The 6,352-nt window shown below is 39.8% G+C and overlaps 1 long non-coding RNA gene across 1 annotated transcript; it reads left to right on the forward strand.

Annotated features, from left to right (window-relative positions):
• Positions 1-762: 762 nt before the first annotated feature.
• Positions 763-3,228, forward strand: LOC145864103 (uncharacterized). The gene is made up of 3 exons (XR_014382683.1): positions 763-1,524; positions 2,022-2,408; positions 2,971-3,228. It is a non-coding gene; the product is annotated as an uncharacterized LOC145864103 (long non-coding RNA).
• Positions 3,229-6,352: the final 3,124 nt, after the last annotated feature.

A 6,352-nucleotide genomic window follows, 5' to 3' on the forward strand; every position in this document is an offset into this window, starting at 1 on the left:
ACAGAATTTCCACGTGGCGAGGATACAATCTTCCCAGCTCTGCAGATTCTGCAGTGAGGAGGCAGAGTCATTAGATAATTTATTTTGGTATTGTCCATATGTAGCTTGTTTTTGGTCACAGGTCCAGGAATGGCTGAAGAATTGCAACATTTGCCTAGAACTAACACTGCAGATACATGTAGCAATACTGGGTGATTTGAAAAGCCATAGTCAATCAATCAATAATATAATAATCATTTTAGCAACAAAAAAAAATGTTCATTTACAATATGTAGAAGCAATGAGAATAGAAAGGTTCAGTACTTTTGTGAAGCATCACAGCACAGTTGAAAAATATATGGCAAATATAAATCCAAAATGGATGATGTTGAGAGATAGATGGGAGGGGTTGAATGGAGCTGAAGGGTGGGACGAATAACAAGATAACTAATGTAAAACATACGGGGTCTGTAAAATGTATATAGGTTCAGATATTTTGTTAAATAGCACATTTACAAATATAAATCAAACTGGATGGACATCAGAAATAGAGGAAGGACAAAAAACAAACAATATATAACTATTGTAAAATAGATTATGTCTGTAAAATGTGTTTAAGATGTATAAACTGAAGGTAGAACCCTGAGTGTTTATTAGTTTACTCCAATTGGGGGGAAGGGTGGTAGGGTTTGTGGGGAATAATAAAGGTATATTCTTAAAAAAGTATGTATATCTATATAGGTATGTGTATATGTGTATATGTATGCATGCGTGTATGTATATAGATATATATATTTACACCAAAAATATATGGGAGATTGGAAATGATGCAGACAATTACATTGATGGAAGCAAATTAGTAAAATGGCAACCTTTATGCTCCCTGTGATCAGTGTGTTGATGAGCATGATACTGATCCTCCTGACAGGAATGGGATTTTTATGAAGCAAGTATCCTCCATGCAAGCAGATGGTAATAACCTGTTGACAAAGTAGATGGTAATGACCGATTTACAAAGTAGATGGTAATGACCGATTTACAAAGTAGATGGTAATGACCTGTTGACAAAGCAAAACCTGCCATGTACTGCATCCTCGTAGCATGTTTTCTATAGTGTGACCTGACTAGCTCCTTCGCGGTGGTAATAGACTGTGTTAGAAACAGAAAGCTTTGACTCTGCAGTCACGACACAGTGAATCATACATCTCAGACAGTGACTAACGAAGACGATGACCAACAAGTTATGGTGAAATACTACTACTAGCGTTGTGTTGAACTTGTTTGTTAGGATTTTGTAAATATGGATGTGACGGAAAGCTTGACCCCTGAACCGGATATGATACTGCAATAAGGAGAAGCAGTTTTTCTTGTCGGACGCCTCATTCATTTTTTTACCTTCGCTCAGGAGCACGTTGCACAGTATTCGGTAATCTCCAAACTACTTTGTTTTTTCATTTTCCATCTTGTTTTTCATTCTGTTTTCCATCCGTATCCTGCAGAGTGCAATGGCCATCCTGATAACGATTAGTATTTTTTTGTTGTCTGGTAAGTTTTATGTTGTCTATCGTGCCGCTGTGGTTGTGTCCCTCGTGGCTTCCTCATATGTCCCTGGGCGTTTTATCCACACGCCTTAACCTTCAAATACAACATACAACCAAAGGCACATTATGATTTATTTATTTAGATCACGATGTGCGAGAAATAATGGCTGTGTGGATAGGGCGCGGTTGTTTGAGTGCAAGTTGCTGCCGCATTAGCATGCCAAATATTAATATCAGTAGGCTATGCTACCACAATGCTGTAATTATAATTAATTGGATTATTATAGCGCTTTTCCAGACACTTTTCAATATTAGGAAGGTGTTCCTAATGTTTGGTAAACTCTGTGAACTAACAATATATTGTATAGGTCCTACTAATGTTTTGAAGAATATGATTTTAACATAGATTAGTACAACTGTATTACCCTATATAATGCATACTCACACACAGTGCAAATTCCTGTTCTATAACCAACATAATTTATTTCTTGAACATTGTAGCACAAGTCATAGGCTCCGCTCAGATGCTGAGCCATCATCACATCATTGGGATTCTTGGGGAGTCCATCCTGTTGCCCTGCAGCCTGAATTCATCTCCACCTGTTGTCCCAGCAAGACTCAAGTTCTACTGGACAGTAAATGAAACCCAACTGGCCCATGGCTTTTACGATGGAAAAGAGAACAACGACCCCCAAGATTCGTTCTACAAAAACAGAACGGAAATCTTCACAGATCTTTTGTCCTCCAGGAATTTCTCCCTCTTGCTCAAAGATTTAAGGGTGAAAGACGACCTCACTACTTTTTTCGTCTTTTATCGACAAGAGGATGAAAATTCCAACAAACTACTCCAAAAGAAAAAGATGTGCTCGACCATTTTAAGAGTAGCAAGTAAGGCTGCATTTTATATCACTTCGTACAAAGAATGCCAGCAGTTGAAGGCATTTGTATAAAACATGACTCATGTGTCCGTGTCCGTATCCGTATGTGTTTGTGTCTGTGTGTGTCTGTGTCTGTGTCTGTGTCTGTGTCTGTATCTGTGTCTGTATCTGTGTCTGTATCTGTGTCTGTATCTGTGTCTGTGTCTGTGTCTGTGTCTGTGTCTGTATCTGTGTCTGTATCTGTGTCTGTATCTGTGTCTGTGTCTGTGTCTGTGTCTGTGTCTGTATCTGTGTCTGTATCTGTGTCTGTGTCTGTGTCTGTATCTGTGTCTGTATCTGTGTCTGTGTCTGTGTCTGTGTCTGTATCTGTGTCTGTGTCTGTGTCTGTGTCTGTGTCTGTATCTGTGTCTGTGTCTGTGTCTGTGTCTGTATCTGTGTCTGTATCTGTGTCTGTGTCTGTGTCTGTATCTGTGTCTGTATCTGTGTCTGTGTCTGTGTCTGTATCTGTGTGATTCCCGCTATTATTAGTTTGTCTGAGTGCTTTATCTTTGTCATGGCGGCATTCTCTGCAGAAAGTTTCCAGAAACCCGTTGTGACGGTGAACTATGAAGACAGGAAGGCAGAATGCACATCTCGCGGAGGCTACCCTGAACCTAGACTGACCTGGACCAATCAGAATGGCTTATTGGACCATGAGGATCCTCAGATCACTCAGGATTCAGGAAGTGGAACGGTTAACATTTACAGCACGGTGAACATCACAGAGAACCAGATGGTGACGTGCACCATATTTAACCCAACTCTGAAGGAGACCTTGAACACCACAAAGTCAACAAGTGAGTCACCTAAAGTATTATGACAAGAAAATGTAAAGTGATGGTCAAGTACAAAGAAATGACTGGAGATTATGTCAGGTTATAGTAAAGCACTAAACAGATGTACACTTAAAGATATCTACATCAACTTTACACACAATCTGGCCGTGATCTCACCCTAAATTGTCGTGTATGTGCTAGTGACCCTGGTGGGTCAGGAGAATAGGAATTATTGGGGAAACCAAAATGTACATTATATGACAAGCAACTCTGTTGATGTCCACACCTCTCCTCATCCTCTCTCTTCAGGTGAGGAGCAGGTGTGCCTCTCAAGCAGATTGGCAACATGGATTGGTGTTGTTCTTGTCATGGTTGTTGTGATTATCATGGTGGTGGTGGTGGCAGTGTTAGTTGGTAATTATGCTTTGTTCACTTTCAAAACGGTTCCTGACACCCAGTGTGACTGTGAACGACAGAAATATGAATACCACAGATTCTTCAGGTGCATGTTACAGGACAAAACACCACGTCTCACTGCCTAATATTCATTAACTGAAAACTTAATCACTCATCTTGTCTTTTCCCCACAGGTGAAGTTCAGAAAGGCTTTACTCCTGCCATTATTGGAGGCATTATAACAATATTTGTAATTTGCCTCGGGGGGATATTTATTGTGTATAAGAAATGTAAGTTACAATTTCCGATGTTTTACTTTCTGTAATGAAATCAGATTCAGTACTGTATAAACTTGTCTCAGTCTGTAATTACTCTGTCAGTGCCAAATCTAAGGATTTGTTCTCCATTTACATTCAAATACTATATTATTTCACATTTGAGGAGTGACCAGTATGTGAAAATCAGCTGGCCCTATATACATTTTATTCGGTAGTTAGATGGGCTGCAGTATATTTTTAATTGTGACTAAAACACTGGTCCATGTTGATCTGGTTAATTATGACTAAAAACACTGATCCATGTTGATCTGGTTAATTATGACTAATAACACTGATCCATGTTGATCTGGTGAATCATGACTAAAAACACTGATCCATGTTGATCTGGTGAATAATGACTAAAAACACTGGTCCATGTTGATCTGGTTAATTATGACTAAAAACACTGGTCCATGTTGATCTGGTTAATCATGACTAAAAACACTGATCCATGTTGATTGAGGTTGTGGAGCCAGAGGTGGTGCCACAGGAGCCAGCAGTGGTGCTACTGGAGCCAGAGGTGGCGCTACAGGAGACAGAGGTGGTGCCACAGGAGCCAGAGCTGGTGCTACAGGAGCCAGAGGTGGTGCTACTGGTGCCAGAGCTGGTGCTACAGGAGCAAGAGGTGGTGCCACAGGAGCCAGAGGTGGAAATACTGGTGCCAGAGGTGTTGCTACAGGAGACAGAGGTGGTGCCACAGGAGACAGCGGTGGTGCTACAGGAGGTGATGAAGAGCAGAGCATTCTAATGGGTCTCACAACAAGCAGCCTCGGGGCAATAGTAGTGTAGATCAAGTTGATGGAGCCACAGTTACCAACGCTAACGGTGCTGCAGCAAAAAAACACAGCTGATGGTGTAACAAAACCACTGCATGAAATTGTAAACATGCAACTGGACAACAGTAGTTTTGAGACAGGTCTAATCCTAAATTTGACGCAGACTGATGAGGTTATGTAAAGAGGAAAGTCTGAAGCTACAGTAAACAATGTTATACAGGAACCAGGTGAAGGCAGGCACCAGACGATCTAGAGTCAGACTGACATTTCTTTCTATACGGGTCCATAAAGTGGACATATCAGTGTACTGTATCCCAAAGGAATCTACCTCTTCTATTGGATGTATTTGCATGTTTTTTCTAATGTTTTCTAATTAATAGCCAGCTATTAGAAAAGCGTTAGAACGTCTATAGTAGAACGTTGTAAATAATGTTCTACTGTAGATGTTCTGAAGCATGGGAGTATTTAAAAATACATTACAATGTTAAACTACTTCTGTTTTCAAATAAAAAATATCCAAATATTTTCTTCTAAATGTCTTTGAAAATAATTGAAAGACCCTAAATAGTATTTTAAATCAAGTCTGAAATGTATTGGACAAACCTGCCTTGTGGGAACCAGGACATCTGAAGTTGAAATGCATTTTTCTTGTATATTTGACTTGAATTCATGAAGAACACTGAAGTGAAATGTTTTAGCTAAAATCGTCCAGGAAGAGAGACCTGAACCTTTAACTAGCCACTTCATTCTCTCTGTATTTCTTTGTGTAACAAGTTACTGTAGATGTTCTAAATGCTTGTGCTCTGACTAAGGACTAGATTCAATACTGACCCCAATTGAGCCCATATATACAGCATTTACCGTGAATGCATTCTCTGCAAATGCAGGAACGTTGCTTTTAATTTTCACTAGTGTGGATCTTCAGAGGTTCAGATTGAATCCAGCCCTAAAACCATGTAATCCTCAACACACTGGTACAGTTGTGAACTCTGACTGACTAGAGGAGACATTTTCACTCTGCTAAACAGACCTCACTGTGTTCAACATTAGGGACAGATGTTACAGAACTGTAACTAGATTCACGTATTATTTTTATTTCAATGTCTAACTTTTTATCCTGGTGTTTTCCTATGCAGTAGGTGTTTTGACATTTGGTCAGTCTATATTCGTATTATTTGGGGAAATTGTATTTGAAACTCATTCGAAATGAGAAATGTCCTAGATGTGGTTAGATTTGGTAGAGACCCTTCTGCTGGATTGATGGAGCATGATACATACTGCTTATTGCATTCAGTGGCTCATGGATAGATGCAACGGCCCAAAGACATAAACACCAAGTTTATATCAACCTCAAGATTAAAAATAGGTTCATCTTGAACTTAGGTTCATCTTAACAGAATTGTCAGTGAATGTTTTTTATGAATGGTTAAAGGTTAAGAGATCCAATCCCTTAAAGTTGTGTGTGACAGCTGTAGGGGTTGTCCATGTTGCTGGGGATCAGAAGTGTCTGGTGAGAGAGATGCAGGTTGAAGTGTCCAGAGTCTGAGTAGTGAAGAAGGTGTAGTATGTTCAGGCAGTGAAGAAAGTAGAGGAGGATGGATCAAGGGGGAAGGAGCCTGAGAGGATCCCAGTGAGTAGTAGATCTGTATC

The sequence above is a fragment of the Salmo salar genome, chromosome 25 (genome assembly GCF_965601325.2).
Source record: "Salmo salar chromosome 25, fSalSal1, whole genome shotgun sequence".
NCBI classification, from domain to species: domain Eukaryota; kingdom Metazoa; phylum Chordata; class Actinopteri; order Salmoniformes; family Salmonidae; genus Salmo; species Salmo salar.